The 26,897-nt window shown below is 42.9% G+C and overlaps 1 long non-coding RNA gene across 3 annotated transcripts; it reads left to right on the top strand.

Moving 5' to 3' along the window:
• Positions 1 to 3,039: 3,039 nt before the first annotated feature.
• LOC144307778 (uncharacterized) lies at positions 3,040 to 26,510 on the top strand. Of its 3 annotated transcripts, none has more exons than XR_013374495.1 (5): positions 3,040 to 3,625; positions 9,356 to 9,519; positions 17,099 to 17,237; positions 24,861 to 25,001; positions 26,307 to 26,510. It is a non-coding gene; the product is annotated as an uncharacterized LOC144307778 (long non-coding RNA). The 3 variants fall into 3 exon arrangements; XR_013374494.1 differs by having other exon boundaries at positions 17,102 to 17,237; positions 24,858 to 25,001; positions 26,307 to 26,508; XR_013374493.1 differs by having other exon boundaries at positions 24,858 to 25,001; positions 26,307 to 26,508.
• Positions 26,511 to 26,897: the final 387 nt, after the last annotated feature.

Genomic DNA, 26,897 nt, shown 5'->3' with positions numbered 1-26,897 from the left:
TAAGATAGCCGCGCTGAAGTTTGCACTCTGAGAACCTTACGTTTCATGTTGGCTTTTATGCGATTCGAGTGAATTAATCAATCCTTAAAACCTCAACTAAAAGCATTTCATCAGAAACACTGCTAATATTATTCCCCTTCCATTTCACAGGTCTTGCTATAAAATGCTTTTAAACAGAGTTGGTTGAAGAGGGCGAAGCGTAATGCGGGATGTGCCGTGTCACAAAGTAGCCCTAGGAAATGCCTCCAAACCAAGATTTACAGTATTAACGGGACATAAACAACCATGAATGAAAATAACAAAAATTTAGGATAGATCAGCAGTGCGATTCTTCACTTCAGTTGAATATATCCAAGAAGCACGTAGGAAGAGCCTAAGGCTACTCTTGCATGGACTTCCCGACTCTTCATCAACACAATATTGATTAGCCTATATTTTTGCAAGTAGATTAAGTAGAGTTGGCTTCTAAAAGTTAGTTGGTGAATGTCTGCTAGGGCTGTATTTTATTTTCACGAATAAGTGCCATGTGAAATGGCTCCAAACTCAAGGCCTCGACATAATGCGAAGGAACATTGTAGAATCACAGAGTTAAAAATCTTTAAGCTGGAGGTTTATTCATAAATTCTAAACATTGATTTTCATGATGACTTCCCAATGGCACTTTTTGAATATGAAAAGCACCTGTGTTATGTGTGTGTGTGTATTATAGATATTACATATGGTGTGTATCCATGAAAATATGTGTATAGGGATCCCTGGGTGGCGCAGCGGTTTAGCGCCTGCCTTTGGCCCTGGGCGCGATCCTGGAGACCCAGGATCGAGTCCCACAGCGGGCTCCCGGTGCATGGAGCCTGCTTCTCCCTCTGCCTGTGTCTCTGCTCCTCTCTCTCTCTCTCTGTGTGACTATCATAAATAAATAAAAATTAAAAAAAAGAAAATATGTGTATATATATACACTCACACACATATATGTGCACACACTGTTTGCATATACACACGGATATATAGACACATAGGTATATGTGTATACCTGCATACACATTACACTCACATACAGCTGTCTATGACCTCATCAGTCTTATGTTAATTCAATTCAACATTTATGCTCATGCATAAATATATATATATGTGTCCCAGTGATGTTCATTTTTAATACACACATAAAAGGAAAGAATCCTATAATATAATAATATAATAACAATATACATATCCTACTGTGTCATTCTGGGGCTTCTGAAGCTGGCAAGTGGATTGTCCCACTGGTCAGTGCCATATTTATTTCAAGGGATGGCTTGAAATGGCACTCACTCCTCTCTCTCTAAAAAAAAAAAAAAAAAAAAAAACACAAAGTTTGAACCACACAATAATCTGTAACGTGTTATCTCTACTTAGAGTTCAATTCCATGTGTTCCATTGTCAGTGATGAGCCCTCATTAACACATTCATGAAATGCTTGCAATAATGGACCATCAATGTAAGGGGATTTCCAGTACATTATTTTTATCTGAACCGATGCTTGAATGTTATGATCAAAGGCACTCAAATTTTTAATCTCAATGCAGGGCTTAGTGAAGACGGTGGTGCAATATGGAAGACTCCAAAAAGCCATTTTAATTGGCTCACGGGCAGTAAGAGCTATAGATTCAGGTAGGTATTTCTTACTGTGCAATGGGGTTTTTTTAAAGATTTTATTTTTAAGCAATCTCTTCGCCCAATGTGGGACTTGAACTCACAACCCCGAGATCGAGAGCTATGTGCTCTACTGCCCGAGCCAGCCAGATGTCCCATGATCTATGGATTATTTTCTTTTTTAAGATTTTATTTATTCATGAGAGACACACAGAGGGAGGAGCAGAGACACAGGCAGAGGGAGAAGCAGGCTCCTTACAGAAGCAGGCTCCTCACAGAAGCAGGCTCCTCCCATGTGAGACTCAATCCCGGGACCGAAGGATCACGCCCTGGGCTGAAGGCAGATGCTCAAACTCTGAGCCACTCAGGGATCCCCTGATCTATGGATTCTTAAAGAAAAAAAGAATTCCTGATTCAAAATGTTATTTCTTGGCATTACTAGAAAAGAAGGGATTGTCCAACTTACCTTTAAAATAGGTTCGATTTTTTTTTTTTTATGGGCCCAGGTTTGATATATGTGAAATTTAGTTGGTGACGTGCTACTTGGTTTCAACAAATTATCATGGGGACGTTTCCTTAGTTTCTGGTCAAGTTGATGGGGAGGATGGGACACTCCAACGGTTGTTATCCTTTAAAAAAATATTTTATTTCTTTATTTGACAGAGAGAGGGCATCCTGACATGGATGTTCCCTCACTCATAAATACCCAGGATATTTCAGTCCTGACCTTGTGGGAACACCCTATTACATCCTTACCTGAGATGTCATCTCACCTGAAATATCAGCTCACCTGAGATGTTACCTCCCAAGGGACTGTCATTTCTCTCTAGGCCCCATTCTTTTTCTTTCCAGTGACCTCCAGAACGATCTGAAAAGTCAGATCCCAGCTGGCCTTGGGGTCATTTGTATTAAATGAATCCAGGAAGAAGAGAAGCATGCCCTACAATGAAGGCAATATTAAACTTATTTTTTTTCCTCTAAACCAGGAAATCCAGGAGAACATGTGTGGAAATGGGGAAAGATACTGAATGTGCTAGTCAAGGAAGGAGGAAAATTGTTAAAAATTATTTAAATTTATTTTTACGGCTCCATCTACAAGAGCATCTGGGAGGGCCTTTAAATGTTTGGTGTGTTGATTGAAGACTGAAGAAGGTGTGATGTCACACAGCCCCCAGAGGGATGTGAAGGGAGGAATATGAAGACTCTGGGCACATGTGACCCACCTGTGTTCTCCATGGGGACTCATGATAAGGTCCTCTCCCTTCATAAGAACTCCAAGAAGTATACATATTTAAGATTTACTTATTTATTTTAGGGAGAGAGTGATTTGGAGATAGGGCTTTTGTGAGGTAATGAAAGCTCAATGAGGTCATAAAGAGGTAGGGTTCTGATGTAAAAGGTCTGGTGGCCAAGGAAAAGGCCAGGAGAAAATACAGGAGAGTGGCCCTGTCTACACACCAAGCAGAGAGATCTCACCAGAACCCAGCCTTGCCCATGCCTGGATCTCTGATTTCCAGCCTCCAGGATTAGGAGAAAGGAATGTCTGTTGATTAAGAGTCTCTTAATGGGGGAGTCTGTGGGATTTGGCCATGGCAGCCTTAATGGACTCAGACACAAGGGATGAGAGTCATATCCTGTGGCATCTGAAATGTGCTCATGTCATCACTGGGGAAGAAGAAAGTGAGTGAAGTCCACGTGAGATTATTTAAGCACTCAACATCATTAGACGTGGTGGATGAGATCAGGATCAGTGTGGGAACCGGCAGGTTTCACTCACCAAGATCTCTGTTGAAGGCTAACTTATCATGACATCTTCGGGGCCCAAGGAGAGGAGCTGCATGTGTTATGCTCCAACATTGGGAAACTATATAGTTACGATGAATGGGTACTTCTAGTGTGGCATGTGGTGCCTCAACTGTACCCAGAGCTTCATTATTTCCAGACTGGGAGTCATCCAGGAAGGACCCTGTTATGACATCCAAGGCGTGTTCCCAAAGTGAGTCGATGCCATTTACAAAAGTTACTTTATGTTAAGAATGAAAATGACCAGGCTTTTGAGGATTTGGGGTTACTGGCTCTGAGTTAGCACACATCCTCCATGGCTCAGAACACTTTTCTTGAAACTGAGAAGGGGATTTTTCAGGGAAGGGGTTCATTTAAATGGAGTCATGATACAAATCCTTGTCATTGGTCTAAGCCACTATGTCACTATTTCTTCTGTTTCTCAACATATGTATTTTGAGTCCATATACTTAATACCTAGCAGGGACCTCAACATTAGCTTTTTACATTCAAGTCAGGGTTATAATAGCAGGACCTGTCAGGTAATCTCTTTTTACCAAAACCGTAAACCCACCCAACAACCCAGTAAGTTCCTGGGAAATACTGGAGATGAGTGCTGTCTTTAGAGTCTGTCAATAATGTATGGATAGTATTCCTTACTGTGTGCTTGTTATGAACTGAATTGCGTCTACCCAAAACTCACATGTTGAGGCCTTCACCCATAGGACCTCAGCATGAGACTGAATTTGGAGGTGGAGTCTTTGTAGAGGGGATTAAGGTAAAATGAGGTCACTAGGGTGGGCCCTGATCCCATAAAAAGAGGGGATGAGGACAAGATACACATAGAGGGGCAGCCACGTGAGGACATGGGAGAATATGGGGTTTACACACCCAGGAAAGAGGAGGCCACAGGAGAAACCACCCTCAGCCCTGCCTAGATCTCAGACTCCCAGCCTCCAATACTGTGAAAAATAAATGGCTGTGGTTTAAGCCCCCCTATCTGTGGTATTGTGTTATGGAAGCCTTAGCAAGCTAAATCAATGCCAATATAAGGAGCCTTTTGGGCTTGACCAGAAGCTGGAGGGTTGTAGAGATTCCATGGATCATGGAGAGCTTACTCATATGGTGGTGCTAATTTCTTTGCTGTTCCACACGTGGTTAACATCAACTCTGGAACCTGGAAGCACCCATGGATATGGCAAATGCTTTTGTGTCACTTTTCTTATCATCAAAGGTCAACTGTCAGAAGGAGACAGTTCAAGAAGCAGGGATGTAACAGGAGGCGCCATGTATTATGCCAACTTCCCTCAAGGAGCCATCTTCAGTGGAGGAGAGTCTGTGATGCCCATGCTACGTCAGGAGACAGGCTCATCCTTGCACCCAGTTTTGATTACATCGTGCCGATAGCACCTGCTAAGCAAGAAGCAACTACCTTGAAGGGATTGGAGGAGAAATGTTAGCCAAGGGTAGTAGAAGAATATCACACACAAATTAAGAGATTGGCCACTCTTATGAAATTTTTGTGGGGTCTGCTGGCTGTGACTTGTCAGAGCATTTCATCCAAATTGGAAGAAGAGGTATTTTCCAGCCCTCCTTTGGGGTATTCAAACATACTGTGTTTCAGTGCTTCCAAAGAGACCACATTAAGGAGAGGAATTTTAGCAGCTCGGGGGAAGCAGCCATGCTACTTGGCCTTGAGGACCCAATAGCACCTGTAGAGTTTGCTTAATCAGAACCTGATGGGAGCATCTACACGAGGACAAGAGTCAAGTTCTCAAGGTTATGAACTAAGTCTCCCTCTGCACAGAGCCAGCCTTTCAATGAAAACCAGCTTCAGAGCTGCTTTTTGAGTCCCAGCAAATAGAAAGAGAGGCTCAGTTAGAACTTAGTGACTACACAACCCAAGGTCCCCATCCTGAACTGCCCATGCCCACCACCATGGAGTTGGTGTGGGCATCAGCCTTTGGTCATAATTGGGACTGAGCTTTCACAGTTCCTGAGGGTGGAAGCAGGACCTAAATATGAAGGATCCTTGGTCTGACAGTCTGCGATTCCCATTCTGTTGCACTGCCTGTTCTTCTGAAACCTATACCTAGTGGCCTCATGGGGTGGGTGGGGGTTCCCATGACCATTTGATGGTGGAGGCATAATGGCCGCCTGGTTTACTGATGACTCTACTGGAGGTGTTGGCACCAGTAGAAGCAAATAGCTGCAGACTTATGGGCCATTGGTGGTTTTCAGATGCCTAAAATGGGGAGGGAGACTAAAGGAGGAAACTAAGGTCACCAGTGAGAAAATTTTCGAGGTGTATCCCTTGGGGTCCACTTGCTGAGGAAGAGAGTTGGCTACAATGATGGATGAACTACCTTTACTGATACCTCTCTTTCCATTTCCCCTGCAACTTTGCATGGGGTATTGGTAGGGTTTCTGCCTCCCCCGCAACTTTGTGAGGGCCTTTGAAAGGGTAACCCCACCATTTAGGTCATTTAGGAGATGAACGTGAGCTTGCCACTGAAGTAGAGGAGGGACAGACAAAATCCAGAGAGGTTCTCAGTGATGAGTGAGATTCTGACTATTCTCAAGTCGGGGAAGATATTATGTTAGGTGATCAGGGTTGGTCATTGCTGTTTGGGGCTCACTGATACGAAAGGCGGTTTGTAACAAAATAGAGCAGCCCAAGGAAAGTTCTCAGGTAGACGCTGCCCACCGGCCCATCCTTCATAAGCCCAATACTTTCCCAGATGACCTGCCTCTTTCGAAGTCTCGAGATCCCACCTCCTCTTGTGGGTAGGTGCCGCCATTTGCCCCATATCTCAAGCAGATGCACACGGTACCTGGAAGGTGCAGTAAACAACATGAGTGGAAGAACCATAAAGAACTGTTCAATTTTGGGTTGGGGTGTTCGTTTTTTCTTGGGAAGCTGAGGCAAGGTGTTTTTCTTTGTGTTTAAAAGTAATTTGGTGGCAAGTGCCCTAAGGGGTGGTTAACCGTCTCCTCTGGCCTGATCCTTTCTGTGTGATCTTACTGCTGTGTCTACCTTCTCAGATATTCAGGGAGACACTTACTACCATGTGAGAGCCGTTTTTAAAATTATCCTGGGACTGAGTCTAATGTGGACATGAAAATGTCTAGCAGTTTGTCCAATACTTCTTATTAGAGTAGAACTCTGATATTATTGAATCCATGAAGATGTGTAAATGGTGGCAATAAGCTTCGGAGATATTCCTCCTGTCGTAGGCCAAAGGAAGCATCTAAGGTATACGATCACACGTTTCTACTGATGTCATGAAAGGCACTATAATGCAAGAAAGATCTAGAGGCCTATTGTGAAGGAACGGTGGTTTAATGTCTCAAAGGATAATAGTAATAAAGAAGGTAAGAGGGAAGGAGTACATGGGAAGTAAGAGGGAATCTCTGAAGGGCGAGTACAGAAGGTCCAAGTGGCTTCCACTGAGAGCCTCTCTGGTTGGGAGACAGAGCGTGCATCACCAGGCAAAGCAGCTGAGAATTGCACACAGAGCTGTAGGGCCCGTTGCAATGATGAAAGAGAAAACTTTCGACATAATCCGCCTGCAGGAGCTCCGACCGCACACAGACAGGGCAGGCTTTAAGGGTGAGAGGCAACAGAAACTAATGCTTGTGGACTTGTGCCTCCGAAGCGATAAACAAAACAAGGCTTCTGCACACAAAGCAAAGCGTCACGAGGGGTTTTGCAAGGAAGCAGAGATAAGCGCTTGTCCCCTCTCCATAGACAGCAGATGCCGGAGTTTGTTTAGAAGAGCGGCGGGGAGGGAAGTCAAGTAAACACTCTCTCTTACGGAAATGCATATGATGGAAACAGGAACGTGGGAAGGTCTGCAGGAATGAAGACAGACTGACAGCCCGCATGGACCCGGCCATTCACAGAGAAGCTAGGAGTAAATACTCTAACCAGAAAAGAACCTGAAATTCCTAAAGCCACCAGGTGAGCAGAACATACGTAGGGGAACGTGAACACGTTCTAAGTGTCCAGCTCAGTGGCTCATGCTGAAACCCAAGCTAACCACTACAGGAATAGGTAGGGCAGTGTATGCTCCACATGAAGGTGGGTTATAGGTGGGTTAGCCAGGGCGCACCTGTCACTCAGAAAGAAGGGTGATGCCCTCCTCAAGGGTTGGTTAGAATACCTAAAGCTCAGGGCATCTGTACAAACGTAGACCTGGTGCCAAATACAAGTCCTCCCCTTCCAGGCATGGGGCAGCATGCCGAAGAGAAGTAGCTCTTCCCTTCTTGGGTATTTGCAAATGGTGCCCAGCGTTGGGCAACTCTCATTCTGGTGACTGACACTCAAAGGTGCCAGGGATGGAAAACCCAGGATGGGTGCTGTGCGCTGGACGGGCTATGTGATGACTCCGAAGTACGCCTGATGGCAGCGCAAGCATGAGCATCAAGGCTACACAGGCTTCTGTCCTCAACTCGGCTTGCAAGCACCCAGTTCTGATTCTCCTCCACCCACATAGCTTCCTGCAAGGGATCAAGAACCTGCACTCCATTTTAGAACCCGCTCTGAGTATCTGGGACCCTGGAAATTTCTGTTGCAATGGCTCTGCCTGCATCCACATTCAGGGCTTGTATCTTATTTCATGAGCCACACACCCAACAGAATTACTGGGCTTCCAGGTGATTGTGAGCCTGTTGTAGGGGTGAATGGAGCATGGACACCCACGGAGGGCAGGGCTGGAACATGGTGTATGTGAGGGGGGTGGATGGAGCATACACGCCCATGGAGGGCAGGGCTGGGATATGGCATATGTAAAGGGGGTAGATGGAGTATGGATGCCCATGGGGGGCAGTGCTGGAACATGGTGTATGTGAGGGGGTGGATGGAGTATGGATGCCCAGGGGGGCAGGACTGGAACATGGTGTATGTGATGGGGGTGGATGGAGTATGGACGCCCATGGAGGCAGGGCTGGGATATAGTGAATGTGAAGGGGGTGGATGGAGTATGGATGCCCAAGGGGGGCAGCGCTGGAACATGGTGTATGTGAGGAGGGTGGATGGAGTATAGATGCCCATGGAGGGCAGGGCTGGGATATGGCATATGTGAGGGGGTGGATGGAGTATGGACGCCGATTGGGGGGGGCAGGGCTGGACATGGTGTATGTGAGGGGTGTGGATGGAGGATGGACGCCCATGGGGGGCGGGGCTGGAACATGGCGTATGTGAAGGGGATGGATGGAGTATGGGATACTGAAGAAGTGAAGAGCCAGAACTAGAGGTGGAAAGAAATCAGGCCGGTCTCAGGCACAAGACCCTTAGCCCACCCCCTGCCCCATACGTGTTGAGAACTTTGAGCCTGTCCTCCAGGCTGTTATAAACTACATCATCTTAAAATACGAAAAGCAAAGACACAGATACACGTTACCAATTTTTAAAACTTTGACTTTATAATATCTCACTCTAAAATATTTAGGCAGTTTCCTTGCAAAAGTAAAAGGCAGGTGTGCTCAGGATCTAGGTCCAAGACCTGCTCTCGGTGCAGACCCAAGATCTCTGCTCCATCGTTCTTGCTCAGTCGTACGTGCCTCGTTGAACTTACTGGAACAGAGTAGAAACAGTATTGGAAAGATAATGGGGAGGTCAAGAAAGCGGATCCATAAAGAGATGGGAATACGGTCGTCGTATGTTATATGGTGTGAGGCTGCGTTTTGTCATGTATGTTGTGGAACACACGTCCTGATGTACGTATGTGATTATTTGAAGACGCATTTTGCATTCAAATATCCAAAGAGAGGTGGAAACGTAAGGGAAAAACGTGATGATTAATGCAGATTAGGGGATTCATATAGCTTCTGGGCCAAGAGCTAGAGAAGAGTTTTTTTGTTTTGTTTTTTTGTTTGTTTGTTTTTTTGCAGGAAAATCATGTGGAGGGAATAGAAAAACTTTTCATTTATGACATTATAGGGAGATGCTGGTAGTGTTTTCCTGCAACGGATGAAGAAACCCAGGGCTGCCCAGGAGAGATAACTTTATACATAACCGGAGATCGACTCGGGGAAAGATGTCGAGGCTCGGAAGAAGAGAAACGCATCGGTTCAGAACAGAACGGAGCAAATCAGCAATCGCGGGTGAGTTTTCCTCTTCCGTGTGTTCATGGTCGAGGGAAAATGAGCACCGTGAAGGAAGGCTGAGAAAAGCAAAATATGAAGGGACACCGGTCAGGTAAAGAGATGATGTTCCCATAGGTGAAGCACAGGCCAACAAGAAGGCTGGACCGGGGCGGTCCGGAGTGAGCTTTGCCGCATTTTTGTTCTGCCTCCACGTGCGACTGTGATGTTGACCAAGAGTGGGCATCTCCTGAGGTTGGTGAGACACAGACACAGACACAGACACAGTGGGGTCAACAGGAAATAAGGACGCGTGATCACAGTTACATAGTTTAAGGCTCCTTGCATGACGACCCAGAAAATGAATGTGTGAACATAAGTGAGTTTGATACGATTTAGGGGGGAAAGAAAATGCGGGCCATGCCCTATGACTCAGGGGAGTGGTAGGGGCAGGGGTGGAAATTAAGGATTTCACGATCCGTCGAATGTCCAAAGCATGAGCACCACGTGGGTGGATGAGAAATGGTGTCCCTTGGTTGGAGAGCGGGGACGCATTAATGAACGACCTGGCTTCGTATGGCGAAGAAGGGTTTGTGTTGAGGTCAACCACCCTTCCCAAGATCACTGAGTGGAAATCCATTAATAAATACGCTCAGGAATACGCTTGGGTACCATTTTTGACATTTCAGTAGACAAAGAGATCAAGCCCTGTCCTTAGGACGCGGCACTTGCTTAAATCCCAGCCCTTGCGACATTTCCGTTTGGTAAGAAACCCAAGGGTTCAGGTGGATTTTCCGTGTCTTGGACATGAGGGGAGTAAAAAAGTGAGTGAAGCAGATTTCAGGCAATATTGACATCAGTTGTTCAAAGCACTTCAGCCTTTTTTTTTTTTTTTTTTTTTTTGGCCTTCCCAGAGAGCAAACAGCATTAAATAGTGCATTATGAGCTAAAGGAATGTCACGGAAAGCTTCGGGATCTTTCAAGGCTCAGTGGTTGCTCATCCAATTTCTTTCTACCTTGGCCGAGCGACAGTCCGGCTCATTATTTTCCCGCATGTCCCTGTTATCTTCTGATAGGCAAAACAATTTATTTTTAAACAAAGGTCAAACAAATTATCAGCTTTGGACTTTTCTGGTCAAGCAGAACATTCACGCGGCGGCACAGAGACGTCGCACAACAACTCGAAGGCAAAATATTTGGGGGCCAGGTGGAAACGGCACGTCTGCTGAAAAGGGTAGCATGCTTCTAATGACATATCGGATCGTTTTTAAATATGTGTAGTCTGCGGTTTCGTAAAGGTCAGGCATCAAATAGGGCCAATGTTTGGAGCCACTTATCCACGCGTGTCTGCAGAAGAATAGGATGTGGATGGATGAAGGCAGCTTCAGGATGGCTCATGGCATACCTGTGGGCTCAACATCCTTGTCCCCTGCGGCAAGACACCTGTCAGCCCAGGATCCCTGTCCCCTGAGGCAAGACACCTGTCTGGTCCATTTTGTCACGTCCTTAAGGGGTTTCGGAAGACACGAGGGAATGAACAGGTGCGGATGATCACCCGCCCAGATACACCTGACACACACACACTGGCTGTCTCTTGTAAGATGCATCAAGTTGCAAAAAAAAAAAAAAAAAAAATGCATCAAGTTGCTCATCGGCACCTAAAACCTCAACAACACAAATGGACCATCCACTGCCAGTAAGAACCCACCTCTGATTTTGCTTTTTTTATTTTTATTTTTTGCCTGCCATTGGCATTTGGATGTCTCTGCATCTTTTTTTTTTTTTTTTTTTTTGTATCTGCATCTTTTTGAGAGTTCCTAGATAATCCTTCTTTTTCTTCACCAGGAGGTAAATAACACTTTCTTCAATATCTGCGTTGTTTTGAGTGATGCTGCCAAATAACACTGGTTATTATTTGTTGTCTTTCAATCTGGGAAGAAGAGAAAGAGGTTTTTAAAGACACTTAAAAACTCATATCCACTATTTTTTTTTCATATCGACTATTTTTAATAACACTTGCATTATTTAGAAATGTACAGGCTGGGATGCCTGGGTGGCTCAGTGGTTTAGCGCCTGCCTTTGGCCCACGGCACAATCCTGGAGTCCCGGGATCGAGTCCCACGTCGGGCTCCCTGCATTGGAGCCTGCTTCCCCCTCTGCCTGTGTCTCTGCCTCTCTCTCTCTCTGTGTCTATCATAAATAAATAGAATCTTTTTTTTAAGATTCTCAACATCATTAGCCGTTAGGGAAATGCAAATCAAAACTACAATGAAATACCACTTCACACCCACTAGGACGGCTAGACAAAACATAGACATCATATTATAGATCAAACTAGTGTTGGTAGGATGTGGAGAAATTAGAACTTTCACATATTGATGGTAGAAATGTAGAATGGTGCAGTATTGTGGAAGACAGTTGAGTGGTTCCCCGAGAAGTTAAACACAGAGGGGCCTGGCTGGCTCAGTCCGTGCATGTGACTTTTGATCTCGGGGTCATGAGATCGAATCCCTTGTAGGGCTCCATGCTGGGTGTGGAACCTGCTTAGGATTTCTCTCTCCTTCTGTCCCTCACCACCGCCCAGTGGTTTTCTTTTCTGAAACAGGAGGGGAAACTGGTTGTATTGGACTCACTGTGGGACAGGTTGGTCCCCCACATGGCACCATCCCAGGGTGTTTGAAGAGCAGTTTTAAGCCGGAGCAGCTTTCACCTTAAGTGCTAGCACGAATGCCTGCTGTCCATTTCCACTGCAGTCTTTCGTTGTGTCTGCTCTGTGGGTCGGAGCGCTTAATTTTCACCTTGGCCATTGTAATAACTCTCCACTATTTTCTCACTACAAACATCCATTTGCTCCGCAAGTATTTCTTCAACCTCATGCTCTTAGCTGGAGGCCATGCTAGGAGCTGGGGACTAGAGCAAAGCAGAACCTGCCCCCACCTCCTGGAGCTGGTGGTCTGGGAGGAAATGCAGACGAACCGAGTCATTGTCAAATCCTGTAATGCACAGTATCAATAAATAAAATCTTAAAAAAAAAGAAAGAAATGTACAGCCTATATATATGCAAAAGAAAGAAATCACAAATTACTATTTGGGGTCCTTCATATAGGGAAGGTATGCAACATGCACATTCATTTAAATCTGAATCATATCATTTATTTCATTGGATGATTGTTGTATGATTTAGTTAATTATTATGGTTTTTTGGCACATTTAGGTGGATTTTTCTTTGTTTTTCACTTTTATTTAAATCACGCTAAGGGTGGCTCAGTGGTTTAGTGCCTGCCTTTGGCCAGGGCATGATCGTGGGGTCCCGGGATAGAGTCCCACATCGGGCTCCCTGCATGGAGCCTGCTTCTCCCTCTGCCTGTGTCTCTGTCTCTCTCTCTCTCTGTGTCTTTCATGAATAAATAAATTAAAATCTTTAAAAAATTATTAAAAAAAATAAATCATGCTAATAACAAGGCAAACAGAACTATATATGTATGTGGGGAGTCTAAATCCTATCTAGTGCTTTTCTTAGACTCCATTCCCGTGAGCACTGTTGTGGGAATAAAAAAATCACAGTGTTTATTTGGAAGTGGTGTATGATTCAGACAACTATTTTCTTAATTGTCCCTTATAACCAAATTGTGGTTATCCTAGTAATTTAAGAATGGTTGATGACTCACAAATACATGAACATGACTCAATCCAGTGGGAGAGTAGAGGGCAAAGTTTTGTTTTGTTTTGTTTTGTTTTGTTTGGTATTTTTTTGTATTTAAAAAAAACATTTAATAAATCTTAATAATTCATGATAAAAAGAAACTGTTAGCAAACTCTTTTCTTTTTTTTTTTTTTTTAAAGAGCCCCTTTGACCTGATAAAGTCCATCTTTCAAAAATAGACAATTACTCCTAAGGAAAGTTTTTTCATATCACCAGAACTGAGTTTTGCCTGTAAAATGAGGTTGTTGTATTGGGCCAGTTTTAGCTGGAAAATATGATAAATATGTTATCTCACATGCTTTCACGATCGGCATTTTTCTACCAGAACAACACAGGCTAAACTGCAGGTATGAGTGTCTTCTGGATGCTGTAACAAAGGACCACAGACTAGGTGAGCCTAAAACAATGTGAATCCATAATCCCTTGGCTCTGGAGACCAGAGGTCTGAGGTCTACATGGGGCAGGACCACTGAGATCAATGGGTTCCAGGGAGGGTCCCTCCTGCCCTCCTGTCTGGGGCCCCAGGCGTCCCTGGGCTGGTGGCCACATCCCTCCCGTGTCTGTCTCCATCCTCACGTGGATGTGTCTCCTCTTGTGCATCTTATCAAAACACCTGTCATTGGGTTTAAGGCCACCCTGATCTGGGATGGTCTCATCTCCAGATCCTTCACTTAATCACATTTGCAAAGACCCTATTTCCAAATAAAGTTGTATTTGAAGTACTAGGGGTTAGGACTTCAACATATCTTTTTTCCCCTCCCCATGAGGGACATAATCTAATCCATCACACTGTTGTGAAGAGATGTGGAAGAGGGTTTTCCTGTTGGCCAATTGAGCAGAGAAAAAGAATGGAGGGCAAGCAGATTGGTTTGGAAATGACCTGAATCTGCCTTCAGCATCTCTCCTACATGTGATGGGCCAGAAATGAATGTCACGGCCATGTCTGGAACCAAAGGAGGCTGAGGACGCTTTTCTGTGCACAGTCCCATGTCCAAAAACATCCATGGAAGATGTTCTTCTCAAAGGAAAGCGTGATGGATAAATTGCACTTCCACCCAGCTCTCTCCCCACAGACTGTGTGAAGAAAGATAAAACCCCAAAAATACGTGAACTGATTTTTAAGGTCTGCAATTACAGCATCAAGCTGGCATCTTTCAAAACTGCATCTGAGGGCGGGTCACTTTCTTGGCCCAGAGTTTTCCAGAATCAGTATTCTGAAATGCTGCGGCATTCTTCTAATGGATTCATCTATTTTGACTAGCTCGTTTATTTTACGGTCTGATCAATCTATTGATTCTTCCCTATTGTCACCTCCAACAAAATGGCAGGAGAAGCAAAGTCTTGGCTTTCACATTCTTTATAAAGTCAGCGGAATTGCAAAATCTGTGTTTTCACCTTTGCTAGAGCAGAGGAGGAACATTCCAGAGCTTGACAGAAAATTAGGCCAGAGGCAGTAATTTGTGTGTTCGGATTCTTTGGCCTTTTGGCCTCAGATTATAGGTTTGTGAAAGCAAACAAAAAATAAGGACTACATTCTGGTTTTCTTTAATATTGACTTTATTAGTATGCTGTATTTAAAAAGTAGTCTTTACATTAAGTGGATTATTTCATAAACGGGAAATAGGGACCTCAGGATACTTAGTTAATGTGCTATATTTTGTATTATTTTTCCTTAAAGTCTTAAGTTCTCATTTGATTAAAATATATATTCCAGGGACGGCTGGGTGACTCAAGGGTTGAGCGTCTGCCTTTGGCTCAGGGCCTGATCCCGGAGTCCGGGATCGAGTCCCACATCGGGCTCCTGCCTGGAGCCTGCTTCTCCCTCTGCCTGTGTCTCTGCCTCTCTCTCTCTGTCCTTCATGAATAAATAAAAGAAAATCTTTAAAAAATATATATTCCAAAGAGAGGGGACTATTAGTCCTTTCAGAAGGAATGAGAATTATATGTATATATATCTCTAACATGATATATATGATGTATATATAAATATACAGTGCAATGATACATTATACATAAAACTATATATTTCATACAATTATATATTTATATACACATATACTATATTTTATATTAATATAATATGTTACATATTTTACATAATCTAGTAACATATTATAATATACATACATATATATACTCTTGAATAATATATAAAATATTTTGAAATACCTCCACTTCATATTATAGTAATGTAGTAACATAATATATTATAATATACATACATATACATACTCTTGAATAATATATAAAATATTTTTTTAAAGATTTTATTTATTTATTCATGATAGTCACAGAGAGAGAGAGAGAGAGAGAGAGGCAGAGACACAGGCAGAGGGAGAAGCGGGCTCCATGCAGGGAGCCCGATGTGGGATTCGATCCCGGGTCTCCAGGATCGCGCCCTGGGCCAAAGGCAGGCGCCAAACCGCTGCGCCACCCAGGGATCCCTAAAATATTTTAAAATGCATCCACTAGTTCTTCATATTACACTATACGGCAGCATTCGACACCGTTGTAGAATTTATGAGATTCTGTCTTCCATGCCCAAATCTCTTAATGTTAATCTACATTTGTGTAACACTTTAAAATTCTCACTACTCTCCTATTCCAGATTTGAGTGTCACAAGAAAACCTGTGAACTATCCAGGCCTATGACTATCATTCTTCTTTAACAAGTTGGAAACTTGTGGCCAGGTTTTTTTTTTTTTTTTTTCCCCAAGATGAAACAGTCACTAAAATGACAAGTCTTGTCTCCTAAATGCTGCAAGTTTGCTATTTTGTTTTTATTTTTTTTTTTATAGTCTTAATCTTTCAAGTGATCTTTTTGGAAAACATCCATCCAGAATGCCTTTGAAAGCCAGTTATCATCGTCTTGCTCTTGTGTTTGGTTTTCTTTGTCATGACCAAGTTAAATGCCTAACAGGTGACTCTAGGAGGAGGCATCTGCAAGAGAGCCTGGAAGCCATCCCGAGTGCCAGGGTTGGAATTCCAGCCATGGCAGCTGGGGTCCCACCAGGATGAACCACAGTTTGAGGGCTGTGGGCGATGACCTCAAATCAGGAGGATAAAAGCCTGTAACAAAACATGGAATTGCGACAGGATGCCTGGGATGATACATACAGGGTCCTTAGAAGGCAGATGAGCATGTGGGAATTCACTCAAGGATGGGATTATTTGATCTGGGGCACAGAAATGGCATGCTAGTGAGTTTAACCAGAAGAGCCTCTGAACAAAATAGCAACAACTGGACATTATCTCCATAGAGAGTAGTCCTGTGTGTGTGTGGATGCATACAAGGTCATCTTTTTATGGAACTGGTGCAAGAAAGGTCTTTGCAAGCCGTGGGTAAGGAGCAGTGGGGTGTGTGTGTATCTGTGACCACAGGTCCCTGAACGCTGATTTCAACCTGAATTCTCAGAAATAAGTTTCAGCCCCATCGTTCGCCAAGTCATTAGGGATGAACCAGGAGTCTACCAGTTGGCATAAAAGGATATTGGGGATGGCTGGGAGGTTTCTAAGATTTATGGAGATGGGAGTTAAGGACGTGATGTGATGGAATGAGCACTGGATGTCGATGAATCACTGACCTCTACCTCTGAAACCAATAACACATTGTATACGAATTAATTGAATTTAAAGTAAATTTTTAAAGATTAAAAAAAAAGATTTATGGAGATAAAAGATTTTCGGAGATACAAAAAATCAGGTGTGTTACCCATACCTGATGTTTTGTATTTAAAATGAAGCCCTTCTCATAAACTGGTGGTGCTGTGCTGTGCTTGAATGCGAGACTTCATTCTCATATTTAGTGTATGTGTGAATGAGGTTGTATAGAAACAGTGTTGGTATTTAGTTTCTTAATGTCTTATTTCTTAAAATTTCTACCAACAATCACTCCAGCAGTAGACGATGACTACCACTACTCAAATGTTATGGCTGGAATTGTGTCTTCCCGAAGATTCACGTTGTCAAGTCCTAAGCTCCAAGACCTCAGAATGTGGCCATATTTGGAGATACAGTCTTCTAAAGAGGAGTTAAGGTAAAATGAGGTCATTAAGGTGACTCTAATCCAACACAATTGGGGTTCTTATAAGAGGGGATGAGGACATAGACACACATTGAGGGACACTCACATGAGGACACAGGAAGAACATGGTGTCTACACCCCAGGAGGAACCAGGCTCAGCCCCACCCTGGATCTCAGACTCTCAGCCTTTCTCCCAGGACTCAGAGAGAAGGTGTATCTCTAATAAAGGGTTTTATATGTTTATGCATTAAATTAAAAAAATGTTTCCACTAGCATTCTGATTCATTTAATAAAAATGAATGTAAAGAGAAAAATAAAAGACGTTCTGGATAGATTGTACCATGCATGAATGAGGCTTTTTGTGTGGCTTTGTTTTGCATTTTTAATGGGGTTGTTTTTATTATTATTGAGATGTAAGAGTTCTTTATAAATTCTGCCTATAAGTCCCTCATCAGATCCGTGATTTGCAAATAGTTTGCGAGGTTTAAACAGCTCCAAAGTCTAGAAAATACTTCAGCCCTATTTCTGTGTCTAATTTAAACTGTAGTGAGCCATATAGTTTCTATTTAGCTATGGCTGAACTTTTCTGAACCCAATTGGTCTCCTGAAAGCACCACATTTTCCATAGATTTGCAGAGGTCTTGGACTGACCTTGGGGTTAACGTCTGCCATTGGATATATAGATCCTCCTCCTACCACGTTACAAATGAGAACAGAGAACAAGCAACACCACCGAAATATTTTTGTGATTTTTAAACATTCTCCTAAAAGGCTCTGATAGCTGTCAAAATGTTTTAAAAGATGCCATATTTTCTGTAAACTAGACTTAGAAATGTCCCTGCCATGGTACATCTAAGAGAATGAGGCTGGATAACACTGATTTAGCAAATGATTGAAGGGTTGTTGGTATATGTATACATCAGATGTATATACAGTATATATTGCACCACTATATATACTGTTTTCACATTTAGCAAATGTTTGAAGAATTGTTAGTATATATATCTCTGGGGATGCCTGGGTGGCTCAGTGCTTGAGTGTCTGTCTTCAGTTCAGGGCATGATCCCCAGGTCCTGGGATCGAGTCCTGCGTCGGGCTCCCTGCATGGAGCCTGCTTCTCCCTCTGCCTGTGTCTCTGCCTCTCTCTCTCTCTCTATGTCTCTGATGAAAAAATAAATTAAAAAATTTAAAAATATATATGTATATCTGATATAGTACATATATAGTGTGATATGTAACAATTACATTATAGTATATGTACCATTGTGTATTATATGTAATTATTTTAGACTACTGTATATACTAATGTGCTACAATATAAAACATGTAAAATACATACAATATAATATATTCTGTGTAATCATTTTATATTATACTACTATATACACTATATATACCAATGTACTACTATATATAATATGTAAAGTACACGTAACATGTATAAAATGCATACATAATATATTTAATATCTATATTATATATAGTACATTAATTATTCCTGCTCCTAAACTCTATTAAATATTTAAACAAAGTTGCCTGTGCAGTTAAAAGGTTGTATAGGATTTATGCTACGAGTGGAATGTCGATAAGAAATGTACTTTGTTACTTGAGAACTTGGGAATATGTTTTCTTTGTTTTGTTTTGTTTTTTTTGGGGGGGGAGAATATGTTTATTTCCCATTCTGTCCAATACTTTTTGAGAGCAGAACACATTTTTGAAAGGAATAATTGAGTAAAATATGGATATTACCATCCTATTTTTATTGTTCCTTAGTAATAACTAAAGACTCTTGTGACCAGAGGCATTTATTTATTTTTTTGTTATTTTTAATTTTATTATTTTTTAAAGATTTTAAATGATTGCTCCACCCAATGTGGGGCTCAAATTCACAACCCCAAGATCAAAAACCACCCACTCTTCTGACTGAAGCAGCCAAGTGCCTCCCAGAGGCATGTAAAAAAATTTGTTCTGGTGACATTTTTAGAGATCTTGGTATTCTGAGCTGCACTACACACTGCTCTAGCTGTAGGAAAATTTGCAACAAATGAATAGTTGATAGAAATTACAAAGCTATGAATGTGATTTTGTCATGCGGGTGTTGAGCCTCTATGCAAAGGAGATACTAACATCTTTGCACACTGTTTACTGTGGCTTTACTCAGAATCACTGAAAGCTGGCACCAACTCAGCTACCCCTCAGCTGGGGAACACACAAGGACGTGCAGTGTATCTGTACAACACAACCAGACAGGGTGACAAAATCCTGGGGCCATAGGCAACAAGACGGATGTGTCTCAGATGAGTGAAAGAAGCCACAATCCGAAGGCTGCAAAGTGTATAAATCCATGTGCAGGACATTTGGGAAAAGACAAAAGCATAGGGAAGGCAGTGATGTCAGGACCAGAGGTGTGGGGAAGGTCTAACCTAGAAGGGTGAAGATGCATATTGTGGGGGCATGAGAAGGTTGCATATCTCGGTGCTGGAGGTGGGTACATGTCTGTATGCATTTGCCAAAATAGTCAGGTTTACAGTGCCTGCTGTGTGTCTTAAAAAAGAAAATCTGAAAACTTTTGTAGGAAAAATGCTCGTGAGTGAAGCAAAGACAAGAGGAAGAGGTGACAGGTCAGCGAGAGCTAGTTTCAACTATAAGTCATTTAGAAGAGTCTAGATATTTGCGTTAGTATAATAGACATGTACAAAACATGCCACGTATTAGTATAATATTTGTATATATATTATGCTACGTATATACCATATAGGTATGGTAAAAGTAATGGTTACAGTAAATGGTCTGCAGAAACCAGAAAGAGGAAGAGCTATTTTCAGTGTTCTTGCTAGGTTGCAAATTTTTTCTTTTTTCTTTTTTTTTTTTTTAAGATTTTATTAATTTGAGAGATAGAGAAAGCATGTGAGAGAGAGCACAGGAGCAGAGGGAGGGCCAGGGAGAGATATAGAGGCAGACTCTCTGCTGAGCAGGGAGCCTGACTTGGGGCTCAATCCCAGGACCCTGAGATCATGACCTGAGCTGAGGGTAGATGCTTAACCCACTGAGCCACCCAGGTGTCCCATAGGTTGCAAATTTCTGAATGCAGATGTCAACATACCTGGGCGACTCTATCAAAAATCTTCAAGTTTAACATCCGTAAAACATCTATTAATTGGAAAATGGGACCCAAAGGCACACTTCTGGTATAAATTGATAGGAACAAAAAAAATAATAAATTGATATGAACACTGCAAAAAAAAAGAAGAAAAAAAGAAAGAAAATTAACACTTCAGAAATATTGGAGAATCCATGCCTGTTTAATGATCTATAGGTAGGTTAAAAGTTCTCCACAAACTAAGAAAGAATGAAGGCTGATTAGCTGGGAGTTGGGTCCTTTAAGATGGTAAAGGAAAATACTGGATATTGCCATTTACAGTTGTAGTCTTGTGGAAATAGTATGAGTAGACATTCGACAAGTGATCACGAGTTTTCCTTGTCTGCACTGTCTCCATGCAGTAACCAAAAGGGACCTCAGCATCTTCCTAACCAACTCCAAAAAAAAAAAAATAATAATAATAAAAATAAAATAAAATAAAGAAAAGAAAAAAAGTAAATGCCACCAACTATAATGCAACGAAGTGATACATTTTTAATATCAGAGAAAAATAGAAACTGAAAGACCCTCTGTGCTTGGGAAGCTCATAGCCCCATCTGAAATAACTGTCAGGTTAACCATTAAAACTGTGATTATAGTTTCAGTCAATTAGGGAAAGAACAATAGAAACGATCACTCACGGAAAGCTCTGTGGTGAGGGTCAAAGTGTTCCGGGAAATACCAGCAGCTTTGAGTCATGTATTAGGAATCAGAAATGAATGGGAAAAAAAAAAAAAAAAGAGTGAAATCCCCAGGCCTTGCACTTGAAGAAGAGTTAAAGACAAGGAAAAACACACACACACACACACACACACACACACACACAAAGACGGATTTACGCAAATAAAGAAAATGAGAACATGATGCTTTAAGTCTCGAGTGAGAAGATTTAGTTTCTCCATGCATGCTGCGACCAAATCCTGAGACAGTGAGCTCCTGATGCTACTGTTCTTGCATTCTGTGGTGATTACTGTGTGCACAGGGATGATTCTCCAGTGGCTGGTTGGCATGGGTTCGAGTCCGAGAGCAGCAGGTGGATCTGGGCGACGTGTGTGTAGAATCTGGAGTGGGTTTCGTGTGCTGTAAATCTTGGCTTCACCAACCATTAGATGTGGACAGCTCCTGGTATTACAGGACTTTGTGTTCTTGTGCAAAAAAAAAAAAAAAAAAAGAAAAGAAAAGAAAAAGAAAAAAAAATTGGGAATACTGACAGCACGAGCCCGCAAACTCCCCTATGTGTCAGCACGTCCGGAGGACAAGCGAGAGCACAGCGAGAGGTCGGTCAAGGTGGAATATTAGCACATGATTTGAAAAGTTCCTATTCCTGAACACCGGCCCTCTTCAACAGTTTTGCAAAGACGTCCTGTGGGTGTCAGGGGCGCAGATGAAGAGGATTTTCCAGGCAACAGAAAATCCCCCGGCTGAATGGCGTTTGACAAGTCAAATACCGTGCAGAGGAGAAATGAGACTTATACAGCCTGCAGACCAGAGCTGAGCGTGATTTAAGGAGAAGCATAAAAGCCTGGCCCCTGTTTTTACAGTGGGAATTAACAGAAAAAAACAGGCTTAACAGGATTGCCCACGGAAGGCTGTGACTTCCAACCCAGAGGTAAGGAAGAAGCGCATTTTCTCGGCCGCATCGTGTCAGGTGATGCTGCAAATATTCATCTCCAGCCTGCAGGCTGCTTGAAAGTCTGAATGAAATAAACTTTTTATACGACTTTCCTTTTCCAAGTGGTCCTGTGAACGTATGATCTCCGGAAATAGGTTCTATAAAATAAACCACGTAAGGTTTGCTACTTGGCAAAACGTTGTAGATGATATTTTGCCAATTTTGTCCACATTGGCGAAAAAAGCATCGGAAGTCACTGGACGGAAGTTAAAGATTAGGAAGGGGCTGAGATCATTGTAGTTGCATAGAAGAAGGAAGCAATATCTAACAGTGAAATAATGGGAAGTAAAGCATGCCAAAGTCGTTTTGACGCAACTGCATTTTTGACAAAAGGTTGCATTTTTCTCGAAAGTGAATGTTACAAAGTAGACTATCGTACAAAATAAAGTGGGTGGTTGAGAATCCTTGCAATTGGAAAATGGGCTTTTCATGGGGTCATATTGTGGGCATGATGCATGCCTCAAAATAACTGCGACTCTTGTGAAATAGTTTTTAAAAGTGATGCTCACGTTTGCAGTTGTGATAGGAGCTCCCGGATTTGCTGTCCTGACCTGCTCTCTCTTCTGTAGCAGGTGTCCCACGGTTTGTGATTTTAGTTTTTCTCTTTCGGAAAGGAACCGAGTTTTTGAGAAGTAGATGAGTCACGTCGTTTAAGGCTATTTATTTATTGCAATTAAAGAAAGAATCAGGGGCACCTCATTGGCTCAGCGGGTGAAGCATGCAACGCTTGATCTCTAGGTTGTGAGTTTGAGCCCCATCCTGGGTGCAGAGAAGACTTAAAAATAAAATATTTCTAAACCATAAATTTTTTTTAAAAAATCCCAGAACAGCAAGAATATTGTAAGATATATTAATATAAAATAGATTTGGGGGCACCTGGCTGGCTCAGCAGTTGAGCATCTGCCTTTGGTTCAGAGCATGAGCCCAGGGTCCTGGAATCGAGTACCGCATCAGGCTCCCTGCAAGGAGCCTGCTTCTCCCTCTGCCTGGGTCTCTGCTTCTCTCTTTCTCATGAAGAAATAAATAAAAATCTCAAAAAAAAAAAAAAGCACAAAACACATTTCTAGCAAGTATGTTGTAAATCATTCAATTCAACAGTATTTCTATTAAGATGTAACCAGACCCACCGGGATGGCCATAACCAGTAAAATGGAAAGTAACAAGTATTTCCAGGGTTGGGAACACTGTAACTTTTGGATACTGTTGGCAGAGATGTAAAGTAGGTCAGCTGCTGCGGAAAACCGTTTAGCCTTTCCTGGAAATGTTAAACCTCTGGTGGTAGGATAACCCGGCAACCGCAGGACTGTGTTCGTGCCCAGGGAGACCTGGGAACAGGTACCAACCAGAACTTGGATGAGCATGTATTCAGAAGCAGCAATATTCATGATATTCCAAACCCTGGAAACCACCCAAATGCCCGTGGCTGGCTGACAGCATCCACCAAATGTGGTCTGTACACACAGAAGAAGGAATGAAGCTCTGACACCTGCCACCATATGCAAGGCCCCTGAGTATGGGATGCTCAGTGAGAGAACTCACACGGCCAAGGATACCCAGTGTGTGACCTCATTGATATAAAAGATGCAGAACTTGTAAAAAATCCACAGGGATGCACAGCAGATTCATGATCGCCAGGGGCTGGGGAGGGGGATGGGATGGCTGCTAATGGAGATGAGGTCTTTTTGGGGGGTGACAAATTTTGGAACCGCATAGAGGTGGTGGTGGCAAGACAGCATGGGCAGGGGGAGGAGCAGAGGGAGAGGAAGAAGCAGACTCTCCGCATAGCAGGGATGCTGACCCAGGGCTCCATCCCAGGACCCCGAGACTATGACCTGAGCCAAAGGCAGATGCTTATCCCACTGAGCCACCCAGGTGTCCCTAAAATAACACATTTTTAAAAAACAGGTCAAAAAATTAAATTAAAAAACGTGTCATGCAAAAGGTCTTGGATGATTTTACTCTGCTTTCCCTCTTATTTTAATTTTTTTTTTTAGATTTTATTTTATTTATTCATGAGAGACAGAGACAGAGAGAGAGGCAGAGACACAGGCAGAGGGAGAAGCAGGCTTCATGCAGGGAGCCTGACGTGGGATTCGATCCCGGGTCTCCAGGATCACGCCCTGGCCCTAAGGCAGGTGCTAACCCGCTGAGCCACCCACGGATCCCAGTACGTTTAAATATAAGAGTGAATTCAATAATAAGGAAATATTTTCCAGCAGCAGAAAAAAAAAAATAGAGCAGAGACAACTCTTTCTTACCAGTAAAGCCGCTGCTTTTAAGGGAACACCATCCCTCGGAGAGAGGTCAGGAAAATATTATTTGGGGGATCGCTTCGCTTTCAGCTCAGAAAGCAGAGGTTGGCGGTTGTCCCAGGAGGATGTGGGCTCAGCCGTCGGCCCGATGGAGGAGAATCCCGGATTCCCCCTTTGGAGCTGAGATGTCGATGAATAGCTGGTGATAGGAGGATAAACGAGAAGTGATGCCTTTGGACACACACGCCTGCTGGGGGTTATTAAAATTCCCACCACAGTTCCCATTCCTCTGCTGACAGACGAGTCAGCAGGGAGGGCTCGTGGAAAACACGGCCAATGGGGCCACGCGGCGGCACAGACCGGCCTGTGGCGGGTTAGGGATGGCCTTCACCTCGGCGCTGCTGGCAATTCCAATGGGAGCCTCACGATGGCAAATAAGTGTGCTGGGGATTTGCCCGCTGGAGATATTAACCCACTAACACCGTGGCCCTGCCAGTCAATGCAATGAATCAGTGGCAAATTACCCCAGCGACGGATGTTGTTCACTCCCAAACTCCTTGTGTCCACAGCAGATGGAAATGCTTAGTGAACCTGGGCCAGGTACGATGCCTTTACCGCCGGCCAGGTCTGAAGTCTTTACAGAGATGCGCTTGTTGCTGCCAAACGGTGACCCGGCTGAGTCCCAGAAAATGAAGATGTGGGAACCCCAGAAGGTGCGTAAACACCCTTTCAAAGAAACAGACGGATCTGCTCTGTGCAAATGATCGATTTCTGTGCCTGCACCTGTTTCCAATTTGACCCCATTTAGCAGGACCAGAAGTGGTTAGGTATGTTTTCCAGCAATTTTGATGTTGATGGTCCTTATCAGGGCATGAAATTTTTTTTTAAGATTTTAATTATTTATTCATGAGAGACACACAGAGAGAGGCAGAGACACAGGCAGAGGGAGAAGCAGGCTCCATGCAGGGAGCCCGATGTGGGACTCGATCCCCGGACCTCAGGATCAGGCCCCGTGCGGAAGGCAGATGCTCAACGGCTGAGCCACCCAGGGATCCCCAGGGGATGAAATTTAATGGTAGATTAACTCCACATGTATACACAAGAGGGATCAGGCAGGATTCAAAGTGTCATTATGTGGAAACAGTGTAAGGAATCTGTTCAGCTCTTGCAAACTTGTTACATTTTTCTACCTGGGAACTCAGACCATGTGACCCCCTCACTCTTACTATGTTGTATTTTCAGAACTGCAACATATGCACAAAGTTTTTGTTTTATCTAGTTGCTTTGTCTAGGGAGGGATTTCACAATCTGCAATTAACCTTCCAGAGGTCAAGTTTCGCCCCCCACCCTCCTGGGTGGAAAAAAAACAGGAAAGAAGCAAAGAGTAACCTGTGCCTCTGATTTGGTCGTGCACACAGGAGAGAAAATCATTCTTATCAACAGGGAAGTTTGCTTTTCTGGTTGCGCGACTTTTGATCCATCCTAAGGCTCGGTGGGAAATTCCGACAATGTGAATTGAGCAGGGTTCCGGAAAACCCATACATCACATGGTGGCAGATTTTTATGTTTATTTTTATTTTTTTTTTGCGTGAACTTCCCACTTGATTCAGGGATCAAAGCATGTTAAAAAGCCTATTTTGCACATAACTAAATATTCCAAATATGAAGATCTAAATAAGTAAGTGGATGAATAGAAAATATAAGCTTAGACATTTGCAAAATGTTTGCAGGGATGCATAAGGTGTAACACATCGCTGGACTCCAGACGTGGGATCTACGGATCTACGGGACTATCCCCAAGGTTTTTCGAGAACTTGTCCTAAATTTAATAAATTTAATTGCTCTGTAAAATAGATTCTTGCCATTACAAATGCAAAGCGCACAATCAGATTCTCACACAATCATTCTTCTTGTCTTGACTCTATGAGGCACGATTCTCTACCTCAAATTTACATGTATGCTGCATACACGGTAGTTTGTTTTTTCATTTTTAAAAAGATTTTATGTATTTATTTCAGAGAGAGAGCATGAGCATGGGCTGCTCAATTCACATTGTTGGAATTTTCCACCGAGCCATAGGATGGACATCCATGCAGGAGACACAGTTAAAACCCATTTTTTTTTTCATTCAATGGTGAGTAACATGATGTAGATGTGTAATGTCTAGTTTTGTGACTTTATATGGATTCTCGGCTATTCCCTCTGTTCCCCTAAAATGTGAGGCTGAATTTGTTTCCCAGCCAAAGGAATTCTGGAACATTGGTACCTTCTATGCCCACTGCCACTCACCTGCTTGTTTTTCTGTTTTTATTGGAGATGGATAAGATTTTCTTTAGCTTGCATCAATACATACTATCCAGTCACTGGAATAAGATCAATGGTATCCATACATGGACAGACAAATTGATAAAAATGGAGAAAAGCAGAAGGCTTTTCTGCCCCAAGAAAGGATGATTTATGAAGCAGACTGGTGGGTAGGGCTGGGAGCTGGGGTGCAGTAGAGGGTTTGAATTCACAGCAGATCCTGCAAATTGGGATATTCAAGAGGGTAGAACTGTCCCAGTGGATAATGAAGGCAGAGAATGGGATGATCATTTCCAGCCTCTTGC

Source organism: Canis aureus, chromosome X (assembly GCF_053574225.1).
Source record: "Canis aureus isolate CA01 chromosome X, VMU_Caureus_v.1.0, whole genome shotgun sequence".
Taxonomy (NCBI): domain Eukaryota; kingdom Metazoa; phylum Chordata; class Mammalia; order Carnivora; family Canidae; genus Canis; species Canis aureus.
Note: the sequence above shows the minus strand (reverse complement) of the source record. Positions and strands in the feature narration are given on the sequence as shown.